Consider the following 17,789-nt stretch of genomic DNA (forward strand, 5'->3'; position numbering starts at 1 on the left):
CCGAATTCTTTATGGACTTTTGTTTTGTCATTCCATAAATATGCGTCCCAACCAAACCTTTTATCAAATCCTTCTAGATCCAACAGATCTGTATTTTCTAGCAACATCCATTCCTTCAACCAACAGAGGAAAGATGCTTCATAATATAACTTCAAATCTGGCAAGGCGAAGCCACCTCTTTCTTTAGAATCTGTTAGCAATTTAAATTTAATTCTTGGTTTCTTCCCCTGCCAGATATATCTTGAAATTATTTTCTGCCACTCCTTCAATATAGCTGCCCTCTTAATTATTGGAATTGATTGAAACAAAAATAGCATTTTTGGTAGCATGAAAACTTCACTTCCATTTTCTCTCTCCCTTGATAATTTCTGAATGCACTTTTCTCATTAATTGACGGAAAGTCGTAGAAACAAAAGAACCCAGTAGAAATTTCCTGCTCACCACTAATCTCTAGCATGGCTCAGCGTTCAGGGGATTTGAATTCTGCGCAGGAAGCCACATCAAACAATTGCCACCCAGGCGGAACCCCCAGAGAAGTTCCATTCACATGTATTCCTTTGGGAACATTTGCTAATCCATCAGTGCCCAAGAGGCGTGCAGTAGATCATTATTTCCTTCGGTGTTCTAACTTAACACGGTGTTAATGTCAACTTAGATACTTTCAATGGCTTTGACAGTTTGTGTTTGACAAATTTACGATGGCTGGTAATGTGGTACACTTTTCATTATCAAAACTGCTTTTTCTTCCTTGCAAAGGCTTTTAATTGCTACCCATTCCCGCCAACAAGGGGTTTGCGTTTTTCATTAAAGCACTCACTGAGATCTTGACAACCCTCGACACACTCCATCTGAATTTAATTAACTTTCCCCCATTCTCTCTTTCTGTCTCCCCTTCCCGCCCGCCCTTCCTCCCTCTCTCTCCCTCTCCCTCTCTCTCTCTTTCACACACACAACTTGCCTTAAAGCTTTCATTGCAAAGATCTACGTAGAAGCAGAGGAGGAAGTGAACAGTTTTAAACCTAGAAGCTGGCTATTTAAAAAAAAAAAAAAAAAAAACCATGCATACACACATTTGTGTGTGTGTGTGTGTGTGTGTGTGTGTGTGGTTTTTGGCAGCCCAGTGAAATCGGGGCTTTGATTAATTAGGAAACCCTTGTTGAGCTTACGAATGTTTTCCTTCAGAGCTCATGGAATAGACTCAGTATCAGCTTCATCACAATCTGCCTTTCCTAAGCCCCAAATCCTCAAACGCCAAAGCAAATGCCAGGTGGTAGACCTCTTTCCTTCCGTCTTGATTAAACCTGCTCCGTAGATAAACCTCTGCTAGTCTGCTTGGCATCGCCTCCAATGGAAGCAGTCGATTTAGGTTACACAACTAGCACAGCCAGGTGAAAAAAGAAGAAGTAATTTGGGCAGGGACTGGGAACTGGACTCAACTGCCTGGACAAACACAGATCGGCAGCATATAAATGCTATATTATTATTATTATTATTATTATTATTATTATTATTATTATTACAAATGAATTTCAGTAAGGACAAATGTAAGTATTTGCACTTAGGAAGAACCAGATGCAAAATGTGAGTCAACAGTGTGGCGTAGCAGCAAAAAAAGCTAATGCTATTCTAGGCTGTATCAACAGAAGTCAAGTGTCCAGATCAAGGAGAGTAATACAGTGGTACCTCGGGTTACATACGCTTCAGGTTACATACACTTCAGGTTACAGACTCCGCTAACCCAGAAATAGTACCTTGGGTTAAGAACTTTGCTTCAGGATGAGAACAGAAATTGTGCTCTGGCGACGCAGTGGCAGCAGCAGGAGGCCCCATTAGCTAAAGTGGTGCTTCAGGTTAAGAACAGTTTCAGGTTAAGAACGGACCTCCGGAATGAATTAAGTACTTAACCCGAGGTACCACTGTAGTATGATACGGTAATCTTTATTGTCATTGTCCCATACAGAACAGCAAAATTGGAAAAATCTACATCAGACACTCAAAAACCAACAAGTCTGCTATCCCAACTATCCCAGCCTGGTTAGCCCCTAAAAACTCTGATACCCCATAACTGAATACGGTATACTCACATAGAGACTACCTTACACTGCGTTTAAAACCAAAATTGCATTTGGAGAGAAACTGTTTCTCAGGCGGCTAGTCCTAGTCTTTATAACCCTGTACCTTCCTCCAGAAGGCAAAAGCTGAAAGAGATCATTTCCAGGGTGTGGACTATCCTGCGCTATCTCTGCAGCTTTCCTATGGCACCTGGAAGCATAGATTTGATCCACTCTATTCTGCCTTGGTCAGACCGTACTTGGAATACTGTGTCTAGTTCCGGGCACCGCAATATAAGAAGCATGTTAACAAGCTGGAACATGTGCAGAGGAGGGCAACCAAGACGATCAAGGATCTGGAAACAAGCCTTATGAGGAATGGTTGAAGGAACTGGGTATGTTTAGCCTGGTAAAGAGGGGACCGAGAGGAGATAGGCTAGCCAACTTCAAATTTCTAAAGGGCTGTCACCATGGAAGATGGAACAAGCCTGCTCTGGAGGGTAGGACTCATACCAATGGCCTCAAGTTACAAGAAAGGCGATTCTGGCTAAACATCAGGAAGAACTTTCTGACAGTAAGAGCTGTTCGACGGTGGGAAGGTCTCCCTTGGGAGGTGGTGGACTTCCGTTCCTTTGAGGTTGGTTGGCATGGATGCCTTTAGTGGAGATTCCTGCATATACTGAGCCTAGCAGTGTTTTTACCTTGGGGAATCTGCAGAGAATGGGGTCAGATGCCTTCAACCTTCTCTGACCTTCATAAATGCTTCAGTGCCTCAACAGTAGAGATAGCATAGTATCTCTGAATGCATAGCATAGTAGAGGGCCTTCTCGGTGGTGGTGCCCTCCCTGTGGAATGCCCTCCCACCAGATGTCAAAGAGAACAACAACTACCAGACTTTTAGAAGACATCTGAAGGCAGCCCTGTTTAGGGAAGCTTTTAATGTTTGATGTATTATAGTATTTTAATATTTTTAATATTTTTTGGGGAGCCGTCCAGAGTGGCTGGGGAAGCCCAGCCAGATGGACGGGGTATAAATTATAAAATAATAATTATTATTATTATTATTATTATTATTATTATTATTATTGAATTGAGCTAGAGCGGATGCCAGAACACAAGACACAATTAAAGAATTAGTGAATCGCTCTGTTTTGACTCTTCTTGGTTTCTCATTTTCCCAGTGTTAAGTTACATGTAGTGGGTATGAGTTACTCATGCGTAAACTGGTGCCTTTCTGGGCTAATTTGCCTTGTTAAACCTTTCTGACTGCACAGCCCTTTCTCATCGTGGCTGCCTCAGTCGCTGGCAGAATCCGTCAGTGGGTGTTTCTTGAACCTCTTCCAACATAAAAGTTGTTTGACACCCAGTCTCCTCCTCCTCTCACTGCGCGGTAGTCTTCTGCGCAGGGAGGGCGTGGGTAGCGGAGTACCTGTGCTCTCCTCACTGATCTCCAGTGAAGAGTCCTGGAGCCCTCTCTCCAATTCCCCCGTCTGCCCCCCTTTATCCCCGGTGTTGCGCTGATTGGCTTCCCCCTCTACTGAGCTGTTTCTCCCCTTGCTGCTGGGTCCTTCGCCAGCATCATCTGGGAGCCTCCCCTTCGCCTCTCGCTCCGATGTCAGTTCCCTGACATTACATTTTCCACATTTTCACAAAAAAATTATAACGAAAGTTCATCAACATTTTAGTGTGAATTCTCCCAATATGCACATATTGGGAAAGCAATTTTTCTTTCGGTAGCACATTTGTGCATGGTATTTCTTACCCCAGTACTTGCATTTTTGTACATACTGCTGGGCTGGAGAGCTGCATTGCAAAATGCAGAGGAGCGCAACTTTCCAAGGATGGTGGTGCTTCAGTTTGTGCATTGCTTTGGGAAATGTAAATCAGGAAGGTTCGCCTTGAAATGCGAACTGATATGAACTTCTCCCCCATCTATCGGCACAAGGCAAAGCTGGTGGTGTGAACCCTCATTGGCAGAATCATGAACCCCAGTAGCCTTCAGACTGAAGTTGATATTTCAACCTCTGATTCATGTGTAATTATCTTGCTGTACACAGCAGCTAACCAATGCTGTTTTGACAATAATGCAGGCACTCTAATTAAGAATGCCTTTACATTAATCTATAGTGGGGCCATATTTGAGGAAATGGGTACACAGTTCTGGCCACTGCAACTTATAATGTCCTAACACTGGAAATGGTGCAAAAAAGCTGTGAACCTGAGTACTTTGTGGATCTTCTTTGGGTGGGGGATGACATAACAGTGCAAATGGTGCGGGGGACTCCCTGGTACTGAATGGGGTAACTGTGCCCCTGAAGGACCAGGTGCGCAGCCTGGGAGTCATTCTGGACTCACAGCTGTCCATGGAGGTGTAGGATAATTCTGTGTCCAGGGCAGCTGTCTACCAGCTCCACCTGGTACGCAGGCTGAGACCCTACCTGCCTGCGGACTGTCTTGCCAGAGTGGTGCATGCTCTAGTTATCTCCCACTTGGACTACTGCAATGCACTCTACGTGGGGCTACCTTTGAAGGTGACACGGAAACTGCAATTAATCCAGAATGCGGCAGCTAGACTGGTGACTGGGAGTGGCTGCCGGGACCACATAACACCGGTCCTGAGAGATCAGCATTGGCTCCCAGTACATTTCCAAGCACAATTCAAAGTGTTCGTGCTGACCTTTAAAACCCTAAACAGCCTCGGTCCTGTATACCTGAAGGAGCATCTCCACCCCCATCGTTCTGCCCAGACACTGAGGTCCAGCACCGAGGGCCTTCTGGCGGTTCCCTCATTGCGAGAAGTGAGGTAACAGGGAACCAGGCAGAGGGCCTTCTCGGTAGTGGCGCCCGCCCTGTGGAACGCCCTCCCATCAGATGTGAAAGAGATAAATAATTACCTGACATTCAGAAGACATCTTAAGGCAGCCCTGTTCAGGGAAGTTTTTAATATTTAATGCTGTATTGTTTTTAAAACTTGATTGGAAGCCACCCAGAGTCTCTGGGGAAACTCAGCCAGATGGGCGAGGTATAAATAATAAATTATTATTATCATAACCTTTATGCCTCTACTGAGGAGTAAGTTCCATTGGGTTCAACAGGGCTTTCTTCCAGACAAACAGTAACGCCTGTGGCTCAATGACAGCACATCTGTTTTGCATGCAGAAGGTCTCAGTTCAGTACCTGACATCTCTAGGTAGGGCTTGGGGAGACCCCTGTTTGAAACCTTGGAGAGCCACTGCCACCCAGTGTAGACAGTGTGGAGGTAGATGGACAAGATGCGGGTGGCGCTGTGGTCTAAACCACCAAGCCTCTTGGGCTTGCTGATCAGAAGGTCAGTTGTTCGAATCCCCGTGATGGGGTGACCTCCTGTTGCTCTGTCCCATCTCCTGCCAACCTAGCAGTTTGAAAGCACACCAGTGCAAGTAGATAAATAGGTACCACTGTGGTGGGAAGTTAAATGGTATTTCCGTGCACTCTGGTTTCCATCACGGTGTTTCATTGCACCAGAAGCAGTTTAGTCATGCTGGCCACATGGCCTGGAAATCTGTCTGTGGACAAATGCTGGCTCCCTCGGCCCAAAAGCAAGATGAGCGCAGCAACCCCATAATTACCTTTGACTGGACTTAACCATCCAGGGGTCCTTTACCTTTCCCCCCATCTTTTTTTGGATGGACAAATGAACCGACTTATGGTCAGGCAATTTCCTGGGTTCCAAATCGGTACGGCCAAAGACAGGACACAACAGAAATGAGATGAAAAAAGTGGTTTCTTTCGCATTCTTATAGAGCCCAGTGAAATTGGTTGTCCATATGTTTCACAGGTGATAAAAGGGAGCAGCAATTTCCAGAGTGGTTTAACAATCAATCCCTTTACCCAGAAAACTCTGGGAACTGTAATTCCAGGAAGGGAGTAGGGGCCCCCTAGCAACTCTCAGCACCCTTAACAAACTACAGCCCCCAGAACTATTTTGAGGAAGCCATGAGTCTTTAAAATGGCAATGTAGCACTTTAAATGTATGTTATAGGTGTGGCCTACATGTGTGCCCTTATGTGTGACACATTAAGTCATTCAACAAAATTAAACAGCATCAAACACCCTCCTTTCCGGTACCCGATCGTGAATGGCTGATGGTGTGTAGATACTATTTCTCTGAAGGAAAGCCGTTTGTCTCTGAAGCACATGCCAGAGTGAATCTAAATTGTATCTGCCATATGTAAATATAAACACAGAGATGGGAAGCGGAATTGTTTTGCTAACAGTTTTATGGGGAGATATTCATTAAACCTATGTACTTGGCAATTTATGTGACTCTCTCCAAAAAGATATTTTTGTGTAGAGTACATTTGCTGGCTGATGTTCCTCTTCATTATTAGCAGTTATCATAATGATGTCTAATAATCCAAATGGCTGCCTTCTTCCTGACTTTGTGTGCCTATAACTCATCTTGATTATTGCTTATTTCCCCCATTTTTAAGCATCTTTAAATGAAAAGCACCCTCCAACATGTCATTACCATTCCACAGAGCGCCTTTTGGAATTCAGATGTTGCTGCTTATATATGGAGCTTTCACTGGACAACGGGGTTGCCATTTGAGGGCATTCACATTGAGTTAAATCTTGAGTGGAAAGTGTCTGGAATATGCTCTCACCTGGGACTCTGGGAAGGTGGCCATTCATTGCCACATGGCATGGCCACAGTGGTTGGGATTGCCATATTTCAAAAAGTGAAAATTCAGACACAAATGTAATTGAGCAGCTTTTGGGGGGTGGGCAATGTTGAGCATTTACCAACATGGGCTGCCATATGTCTGGATTTTGCCAGACATTTCAGCAATTTCTGCCTGAACATTGCTTTAGGGGGCTGAATAATGGCTATGTCTGGAGAATTCAAGATGTATGACAACCCTACAAAGTGGGTCCAGGGGGCTGCCCTCTTCTGCCATGGCTGGGGGAGGGGATGGCTGGCACTGCCCACCTCCAACTGTGCTGGGCCCTCAGGTAAGTGTGGGCGGTGCCTGCTTAGCCAATCGGAGGGAGGGGCTGTCAGGATCTCATCCTACACTCAAGTAGGACCCTGGCAGAGACACATGCCCGACTGGCATGTTCTCTCCCTCCTGGTCGATCGTTCGGGAGCTTCAAAAGCTTTCTTCAGCCCAAACATCACAGCGACTGATGCCAACAGACACCGGCACACTTAGGGATCCACAGTGTTTGCGCAACTTGCGTAACAGACCTCAGCAACTCAGCATTTTGGCTGATCTACTTTATTTGCATATAAACACACATGGAGCACTGCAACATGGCTCCCTCTCTCTCTAGCATCAGACAGCAAAGAGATAGAACAAAGGACAATAGTCCCACTGCACGGAACACAGTAACACAAACATCCTGTCTCCGTCACTTCCCACTCTGTGGAGTCAAAACATACACCGTCATGTGATAGACAACAATCCCATGACTGCAATCACGGAGCAGGAATTCTAACAGGCGCTTGGGGGCTGCAAGCAGTGCACCCCCAGCCTATTTAAGGGGGAAGCCAGGTGTCGGCTGCCCTCTTGGCTGATTGTCATGTGGCCCTCTCCTGCTGTAGCCGGCTGTAGTGCATAAGGCATTGGGCTGGGTCCTTGGTCACAGGGGTACCATTAGAGGGATCCAAGAGGGATGACTCTGTCTGTGAGTCTACTGGGGGACCAATAGGCCAATACACCTCTCCCAATGGTCACCAATGTTGGGGTTGTGGCATACAATCAATGATGGGGGTAGCTCTCCAACACACGACACCACAAGGTGCCTATCAGGTAGCAGACAGGATAGTCAAACCTTCTCTTTTCTGTAATCAATAAAGTTATGGCCGAATTCAACTCAATACTAGTCTCCTGCGTCATTCTTGTGGCCCTCCCTTCACTTGCCACAGCCATTATGTGCCTATGTTAGCAATCACCAGGCTACTTGCCATCCACAACAATTGAACATAGGGGTGAACACTGGAACTTGCTTTCTACTGAATTAGACCATTGGCCTATATAGCTCAGCATTGTCCATACCGTCTTGGAAGTGGCTCTCCAGGAATTCAGGCTGGGAGTCTGTCCAAACCCTAATGGGTGTTGCAGAGAGTGAACCTGGGAACTTTTTCATACAAGGCAGATGATCTACCACTGAGCTATGGCTGTTCCTCATATAATTCCACTTGCCTGCAGATGTAATAGCAGTGGAAAGGGAAAGAAACTCATCATCATTTACTTAAGGGTCATTCCTCACACTCTGGGGTTCTTAGCACTTGATTACCCAACACTTGATGCCTCACAGCTAGATGTCTGAACTGACTTCGCTGAAAAGCATTGTGTTTGAAGGGGCATGTAAGTCATGTCTGTCATGTTTGGTCTGTGATGTTTCATTCACAAATGTAAGCCTGCTGTTGCTGAGGGAAGGGTGTGTATGAATAAACCACCATAAGAACACAAGAACCTGCTTGATTGAGCAATGTCCCATCTAGTCCAGCATTCTGTTCTAATAGTGGACACCCAGATGACTAGATTGGTCAACCCCCTCTTTGATTTCTGCAACCTTCTCATCACTGTCCTTCCATTGCATCTGAATAACCATTATCCCGCCCTGCCTCCTTCTCTTCTGTCCAAGATTATGGTGCCAAAATCATTCATTCTTCTTTCATTCTTCAGATGATGTGATGATGCTTCACCTTAAAACAAAACACAGTGTCTCCCTGTTCACTCCTGGATCCAGCAGAAATATCTAACCGTTGCTTCCAAAGTACTTTCCCCATCTTCTTTCCATCCTCCTAGCTCAGCATCTTCCTTTCTGATTGTGACAGTCACCTGTTTCACTCTCAAGTATTCAAATGTCTTCTGCGATCTTAAATAACTCCACTGAGATAAGCCAATGTTGTGCCCTCCTGATGTGGTGGCCCTGATGTGGTGTTGGCTCGTCTTCTAAAATATATGGGATTATGTGGTGCACTTGGCTGGTGATGTAGTATAGTTCTGTGTGAGGGATTCCCCATCCTCCTTCTGAGGTGGGGAGGTTCAGGTTTTTGGCGCTTATTCTTGGCTTTTTTATGTGAGAATATAAACTAATTGTAGTATGGAAAACAGCCTTACAAGAAAAGCTAACCAACAGACTGAAACTGACAACGGGACAAATAGAAGAGCTCTCCTTTATCGCGTACACAGCCCAGCAAGACAAAAACATGAATCTATGGACGGAATACAATTCAGTATTCTGCTCTGGTCAGACCTCACCTGGAGTACTGTGTCCAGTTCTGGGCACCACAATTCAAGAAGGACACTGACAAACTGGAACGTGTCCAGAGGAGGGCAACCAAAATGGTCAAAGGCCTGGAAACAATGCCTTATGAGGAACGGCTAAGGGAGCTGGGCATGTTTAGCCTGGAGAAGAGGAGGTTAAGGGGTGATATGATAGCCATGTTCAAATATATAAAAGGATGTCACATAGAGGAGGGAGAAAGGTTGTTTTCTGCTGCTCCAGAGAAGCGGACACGGAGCAATGGATCCAAACTACAAGAAAGAAGATTCCACCTAAACATTAGGAAGAACTTCCTGACAGTAAGAGCTGTTCGACAGTGGAATTTGCTGCCAAGGAGTGTGGTGGAGTCTCCTACTTTGGAGGTCTTTAAGCAGAGGCTTGACAACCATATGTCAGGAGTGCTCTGATGGTGTTTCCTGCTTGACAGGGGGTTGGACTCGATGGCCCTTGTGGTCTCTTCCAACTCTATGATTCTATAATATGGCTAACTTAACCCAACAACCCTCCCCCCTCACACACACACACAAACAAATCCCACTGCAGCCAACCAAAGACAACCACCCCATCCTCTCTCACCACCAAGGAAACATAACATAGAAAGAAAACCTACCTAAGTGACACTGACACAACCCCCCCAATAGACTAAGTAAAAGAACATAAGCTTTACCATCCTACCCCCTCTCTTCTCTCTTTTCTTCCCAACCCTATAACACCAATATAACACCAATGTCTCTCAACAAATGTAACTGATCTGTAGAAAACACAACCTAAAGAAAGAGACAGTGCATGTGCTTTTGTAAACGGGGAAAATCTTTAATAAAAAATGATTTTAAAACAAAAAACAAACACCAACAGTGAGCACTTTCAGTTCAGCCCTAATACAGTGGTACCTCGGGTTACAAACGCTTCAGGTTACAGACTCCGTTAACCCAGAAATAGTACCTCGGATTAAGAACTTTGCTTCAGGATGAAAACAGAAATTGTGCTCTGGCGGCGCGGCAGCAGCGGGAGGCCCCATTAGCTAACGTAGTGAGGCATCAGGCATAAGCCTGCATTTTATTAATGTTTGATCAGGACTTGTATATTAGAGAGAGCCTAAAAGATTTTCAAACGTTTCATGCCAGGCAAGAAGGCTAGCTGCTTAAGAAAACACTGACAGTGTTTTCTTCCTCTTAGACAAGGGGCCCCTTTTGATTGATAGCAGAAAACAATTCTCAAAGTCGTAAAAGCTGAAATTACAGACTGAGTAATGACACTGACCCTACATGTTATAGAAGATAAAAAAGGCAGAGATAAGCATAATTAGGAATGGGCAAATAGTAAAATGATACCATGGGCCTCTTTTAAACCTTGAGCTGTATTTTCTAAGGCCAGAGGCAAATGGGAGAAAAAACATCTAGCTGACAGAGAAAGAGAGGCTTTTTGGGAAGTCTTTTTAAAGCATCTAGCTGGGAAGTCTTTTTAAAGCTGTTTCTTCCTTAAACAGATAATGGGAAAAGCAGCTTGCTGAAGGGGGGGGGATGTAAACTGAAGAGCCTTCTTCTGAAACTGTTTTAAACTGAGTTCTTTTTTTTTTCTTTCTCTCTCTACTTTAAAAAGGCCTTATTCCTTTTAAAAGGTTACCTATGATAATGTATGAAATATATTAGCTTAAATATATTGGCTTAAATGTAATTATGCAAAGGATTTAACAAATGCTAGAAGAGTTGTATTTATCTTGAAATTAAGTCAGCCACCAGTCCAGCCCCCTGCCAGACAAGAAGACGCCATCAAATGCTGTCCTGATATATTAGCTGTCAGACATTTGTTTAGAAACCTTCAAATGAAGGATATCTTTCAATGTTGATGTGAAACTCAAGATCCTTGACATATGTTTAAGATAAAAATTTAAGATTAACCATTTGTTTTAGAAGGCAATAGGGCAGGGAGGGCAAGAGGTGAGCTGGTAATTAAGATTCCTTGTTGAGACACATGTAAGATATATTACTACTTATTTGTCATTTATAGATGTAACAATATATAGCTGTTTGTGTTCCATATAAGGACAGGAGGATGTGGGTGTATCTTTTAGGATTGGATATAGCAATCAGCCAATAGGAAATCCAACCAGGCTGATTGGACAGAGGCAGCCCAAGGAGGAGCAAAGGGGGCTGGATTAAGGGAATATAAGTGCTGGCCATAATGGCAGGAGGCCAGGCCAGAGCTTGGTAACCATATACCACTGTGCCTCTCATTTATTTGTCTGACAAATAAATAATTATTTTATTTCTCTATTGCTGCGTTGAATATTTCATTCCAGCTAAGCGTTAACCACAAGCAGGGTGCTACATTTTATGGTGCCGTGACTCGGATAAGTGGTCTGCTGGAACGCAGCCCCTTCGCTCTACTGAGCAGGGTACAAGAGAGAGGATCTCTAAACTGCTTACCCAAGCGCGCACTGGTAAATTTTTCCAGGGGGAACGCAGAAGTCTCGTCTGTCTGATACCCTGCTCACTGGCGGCGACGGACCGGGGGGAAACGGAACCAACCAGGGGTAAGTGCACAAAGGGATTTTTGGCCCTCCAATTAATTGGGAGGAAGAGAAGTCTTGATCAAACTTCTGCGTCTCAGTAAGTGGGAACTGAGTACGCTAGGTGGTTGGGTATATCAGATGGTGGTCTGGTGGGGGAAAAGGGAAGAATGGGAGGTAGAGTGTGGTGAAGTATCTAACGCATTGTATGTGTGAGAAAGTACAGAGCAATCTGTAGCTGACCTGAGTGTGGAGTGGGTAGTACTTCGGTTCCCAGTGAGGCGACTCCATCTGGGCAAGGAAACCCACGAAGCGTGTGTGTGAGTGACTGAGTGGATACTTCACAGGGCCATACAATGGGAGTTGGGGGTTCAAAAGGGGAAAATACACCTCTTGAATGTATGTTAAATAATTTTAAGAAAGCCTTCTCAGGGGCGTATGGAGTCAAAATGACGCCAGAGCGCCTGAGAACGTTATGTGAATTAGAGTGGCCGAAGCAAAATACTGAATGGCCATCTCAAGGAACCTTTGATATAAATTTAGTAAGCAAACTTTGGTCTAACATCGCCAAAGAAATTGGAGGGTGCCCAGAACAATTTTCATATATAGATTCCTGGCTGAGCACATTAAATAAAAATCCTCCATGGATAAGGGAATGCAAAGTCCAACGATGCAAATTATTGGCTGTAAAAGCCGAAGCTAGGAAAGGAATCTTGCCAAATAAACTCAAACCCATTTTTGAGGGACCAGAGGAAGAGCTGCTTCCACCTCCACCTTATGCTCCACATCGAAGGGAGCCTAATCCAAACACTCCACCAGTTGTAACCCCAAGGCAAGAAAGTGGAATGAATAATGGGGCTGGAGTCACAGAACTTGATTCCTTGATAGATTATGATAAATATCTTCAGGAGGCATTGGAGGCCTATAATAAAGCCCAAGCAGAAGTGGTTATTCCATCTGTGAGTCCCAGTAGAACTCCATCTACAGTCTCTTTTAGTGAAACAACTGATTGCCTACCCCAAACTCCTGTACATCCAAATCCTAGAGAATTATTACAGAAGTTACAGGGAGACCTTAATCGGTCAGCAAGCAATACAGCCAGGCGTATAAAGCTGCTAAAAGAACGCCTTGGGACAAATACCATCCCCTATGATTTGAGGCCCTTAGAGCAAAGCGAAGAGAAAGATCACGTAGTAGCCCCTCTCAGAAGAGTATTTGATGCACTTGAGGAGCCTGTGCTGGTTAACGGGCTACCTGGACCAAGGCCACCTCGAACTTCGACCCTGCAATATATTCCATTCACGACTACAGATCTGATGAATTGGAAAACACACACCCCATCTTTTGCAGAAAAACCTCAGGCTATGATGGACTTGGTGACTTCAATAATAAATACTCATAGTCCTACTTGGACAGATTGCCGCCAGCTCCTGAATACTCTGTTCACCACTGAGGAAAGGAGAGACATAATTGAAAAGGCACAGATATATTTGCGTGAGCAGGCCAGAGTGGGAAATATTTTTAATATTGACCGTCATCTCCAAGACAACTTTCCCTTGGAAGATCCTAATTGGGATCCAAACAATGTAATTCACCTGGCCAGACTTACCACCTACCGCCAGACGCTTGTGCAAGGTATCCGCAGGGCATGCCAGAAGCCCACTAATATGTCTAAAGTCTCAGAAGTAGAACAGAAACCAAATGAGAGTCCAGGAGACTTTTTAGAGAGGCTGCAAGAAGCCTATCGTATATGGACTCCTTTTGACCCTGAAGCCCCTGAAAACAGCAGAATGATTACTGCTACATTTGTGGCCCAGTGCGCTTCTGACATTCGTAAGAAAATTCAGAAATCAGAAGGATGGGAAGGGATGCTGATGAGCCAAATTATGGCCATTGCACGCCGAGTTTATCGGAATAGGGATGAGGCTGAGAAACAAGAGAAGAAGAAGTGGCAGAAGGAAAAGATGGTAATGCTAGCCACAGCAGTGAAGCAAGACTACCGCCCCTTAAATGGAGGAAGAGGGCGGGGAAGGAATCCACCACTGGGAAGGAATCAATGTGCAAATTGCAAGAAGGAGGGTCATTGGAAGCGGGAGTGTCCTGAACCCCTGAGGTTGGAAGAAGTACGCCCAGGCCCAGGCCCAGGCTCCGGCCCAAGAAACCAGGGACGGGGACGGGGAATGATCCGAGATGGAAGATATCAGAGACCTGGACAAGGACGGAGTAGGGACAATGTCATTGGACTGGCAGAGGAGGATTTTACCCAAGACTAGGAAAGACCGGACTCCATAAAGTTAGGCTTCCAGGAGCCCACGGTCACGATTCAATTAGGAAGCCATTTAATAGACTTTATGATTGATACTGGGGCTGAATACTCAGTACTCCCAGAACTATTGCAGAAAAAGGCATCCAAAAGTGTAGTCATTAAAAGTGCCACTGGTCAGTCAGCTAAGAGGTCTTTCCTCCAACCTTTGGAATGCCAGATTGGGGGACATCGTTTAACCCATCAGTTTTTGTATATACCTGAGTGTCCAATACCTCTCTTAGGTAGAGATATGCTGTCCAAATTGCAGGCCCAAATCACCTTCACTCCTCGAGGTCCAGAAATGAAACTGCCATCAAAGGCAGCAGGAATAATTTCCCTCTCAGTACCTAAGGAACAATCATGGCGCCTAATGTCAGCCCTGCAAGTCCAACCCACATTGGATACAGAGTTAAACAAGCTCCTCCGAACTCTACAGGTGCCACCAGGAGTATGGGCCGAAAATAGCCCACCAGGAATGGCCAAGAATATAGCTCCAATTGTAGTAACCTTAAAACCTATGGCTACCCCTGTATCTGTAAAGCAATATCCTTTACCCCGGCGAGCAGCAGAGGGCATCCAGAAACATTTGGACCGCCTATTAAAATATGGTCTGCTTAAGCCCTGCCAATCAGAATGGAACACACCCCTTTTGCCTGTTCGAAAACCTGGGACAGATGAATACAGGCCAGTGCAGGACTTGAGGCTCGTAAACCAGGCTATCGAGACCTTGCACCCAAATGTACCAAACCCATACACCCTGCTGAGTTTGATCCCACCAGAAGCAACATTTTTTACTGTATTGGACTTGAAAGATGCATTCTTCTGTTGCCGGCTGGCACCACAGAGCCAACCTATATTTGCCTTCCAGTGGGAAGACCCTTTGACAGGAACAAAAGGCCAGCTAACCTGGACGAGATTGCCCCAGGGATTCAAAAATTCCCCAACTTTATTTGGCACTGCCTTGGCGAAGGATCTAACAAGTTACCCCTCAATACCTGGAGAAAAGGTGGTTCTGCAATATGTAGATGACCTTATACTAGCAGCAAAGGATTTTGATACCTGTAAAGAAGGTACAGAGGAACTGCTCCACTTGCTCTGGGAAGCTGGCTACCGAGTTTCCCAGAAAAAGGCACAGTTATGTTTAGAAAAGGTCAAATATTTGGGCTTTGACATCTCACACCAACAACGAGCATTGAGGCCAGAGAGGAAAGAAGCTATTTGCCTTATCAAGGAACCTACCACAAGGAAACAACTCAGAGGATTCCTGGGAACAGCAGGGTTTTGTAGACTATGGATACCTGATTTCAGCAGTCTGGCCAAGCCCTTACATGAAAGCACTCGAGGTGCAGAAAAGGACCCATTCGTATGGGGACCTGAGCAGCAACAAGCCTTTTTAGTTATCAAACAACGACTTATGGAGGCCCCAGCCCTTGGACTGCCTAATTCGGAAAAACCCTTTCAGCTGTATGTACATGAACAGAATGGGATTGCAGCGGCAGTCCTGACCCAGAGATTAGGAAGTTGGAATCGTCCAGTAGCTTATTTGTCAAAACAATTGGACTCAGTAGCAAAAGGATGGCCTCCATGCCTAAGGGCAGTAGCGGCCACTGCAAGCCTTGTCAAAGAAGCTGATAAATTTACCTTCGGCCAGACAATGTATGTGAATGTACCTCATGCTGTTCTGACACTCATGGAATATAAGGGTAGTTATTGGCTAACGAACCCAAGGATGGCTAGGTACCAAGGCCTATTGTGTGAAAATCCCAGGATTCATCTACGAGTAGTGAATATGCTCAATCCAGCGACTTTGCTGCCCCTACCAGAGGTAGATGATGAAGAATCACATGATTGTCTCCAAATAATGGATGAAGTTTATTCCAGTAGACCCGATCTGAAAGATGAACCATTGAAAAATCCAGATGTTGTATATTATACTGATGGTAGCAGTTACCTGCATGAAGGTGCCAGACGAGCAGGATATGCTGTGGTCACCAATGAGGAAGTTGTGGAAGCTGAAGCTTTGCCTGCTGGCACCTCAGCACAAAAAGCTGAACTTATAGGTTTAACTAGAGCTCTGCAATTGGCAGCCGGATGTAAGGCAAACATCTATACTGATTCTAAATATGCCTTCTTAACCCTGCATGCACATGGTGCTCTATGGAAAGAAAGAGGTCTAATAGGAGCCCACGGGAAGGCCTTGAAATATGGACCTGAAGTAGAAATCCTGTTAGAAGCAGTATGGGCTCCAGAACAGATTGCTGTAATGCACTGCAAAGGTCATGGACGAGGAAGGGATCCAATAACCAGAGGAAATCATGCTGCTGACAAAGCAGCTCGAGAGGCAGCCCAAAAGCCTGTGGGAGGATTTATAGCAGCCCTCATACCAGAGGTAGCTCCAGAAGAAGTTAAACCTCACTATACCCCAGAAGAGAGGAAGTGGGCTGAACAGGAAGGAGCAGTTGTGAAGGACGGTTGGATGATCCTGCCAGACAATAGGATTTATGTACCTCATCATCTAGCAGGCACAATTGTAAGAAATTATCATGAATCTACTCACCTTGGCGGTACTGCAACCAGAGAGAGTCTCAGTCGGAAGTTGTATATTATTAACCTATCACAATTAGCAACTTGCATTTCACAGAAATGTGTTCTTTGTGCTAAAAACAATCCCAGGCAGGGACCGGTACAACCTCCTGGAATCCAACATGTGGGATATGTCCCCATGGAAAGCCTAATTGTGGACTTCACAGAGCTGGTCCCTTCTAAGGGATTCAAGTATCTCCTTGTGTTTGTAGATACTCTTACCGGATGGGTTGAAGCTTTTCCCACCCGAACTGAAAAGGCACGAGAGGTAACTAAGAGACTCCTCACTGAATTGATCCCGAGGTTTGGATTACCTAGATGCATTGGAAGTGACAATGGGCCAGCGTTCATTGATCAAGTAGTACAAGAAGTATGTCGAGTCCTACAAGTGAAATGGAGACTGCATGCAGCCTATAGGCCTCAGAGTTCAGGGAAAACTGAAAGAATGAATCGGACTCTGAAAACCCAATTGGCAAAATTAACCCAGGAAACGGGATTGGGATGGGTAGATGTGTTACCCATAACACTGTTTCGTGTTCGGTGTGCACCCACAAAAAGACTTAAGTTGTCACCTTTTGAGCTCCTGTATGGGAGACCGCCCTCCTTTGTTCAGGATATTTCAGCTGATCTTAAACAAATAGGAGACCATGTGACACAGGGACAAGTGCAATCTCTCTCCCGTGTTTTTGTTTCTCTTAACAGGTGGGTCCTCGAGCGCACGCCGTGCAGCATTGCCGAGCCGATTCATCAGTTCCAGGCTGGCGATAGCGTATGGGTGAAAGAGTGGAAACGTGATCCACTTGCACCTAAGTGGCGTGGACCTTACACCGTCTTGCTCTCTACTCCAACAGCGGTGAAGGTAGCTGAGGTGACCCCCTGGATTCATCACTCTCGTTTGAAGAAGTCCGAAGGCAGTTGGACGTGCAAAGGTGACCCCTCTAATCCTCTTAAACTGACTCTCTCCAAAAACCCCTGTATCTAGCCCTACCGGGAACGGGCTAGGTCACGGGCAACATTAGACGACCGGCCTGCTGCAGCCACAACCTGGAAGCTGGCTGACCTG

The sequence above is a fragment of the Podarcis liolepis genome (assembly GCF_965112155.1).
Source record: "Podarcis liolepis genome assembly, chromosome: 11".
Classification (NCBI taxonomy): domain Eukaryota; kingdom Metazoa; phylum Chordata; class Lepidosauria; order Squamata; family Lacertidae; genus Podarcis; species Podarcis liolepis.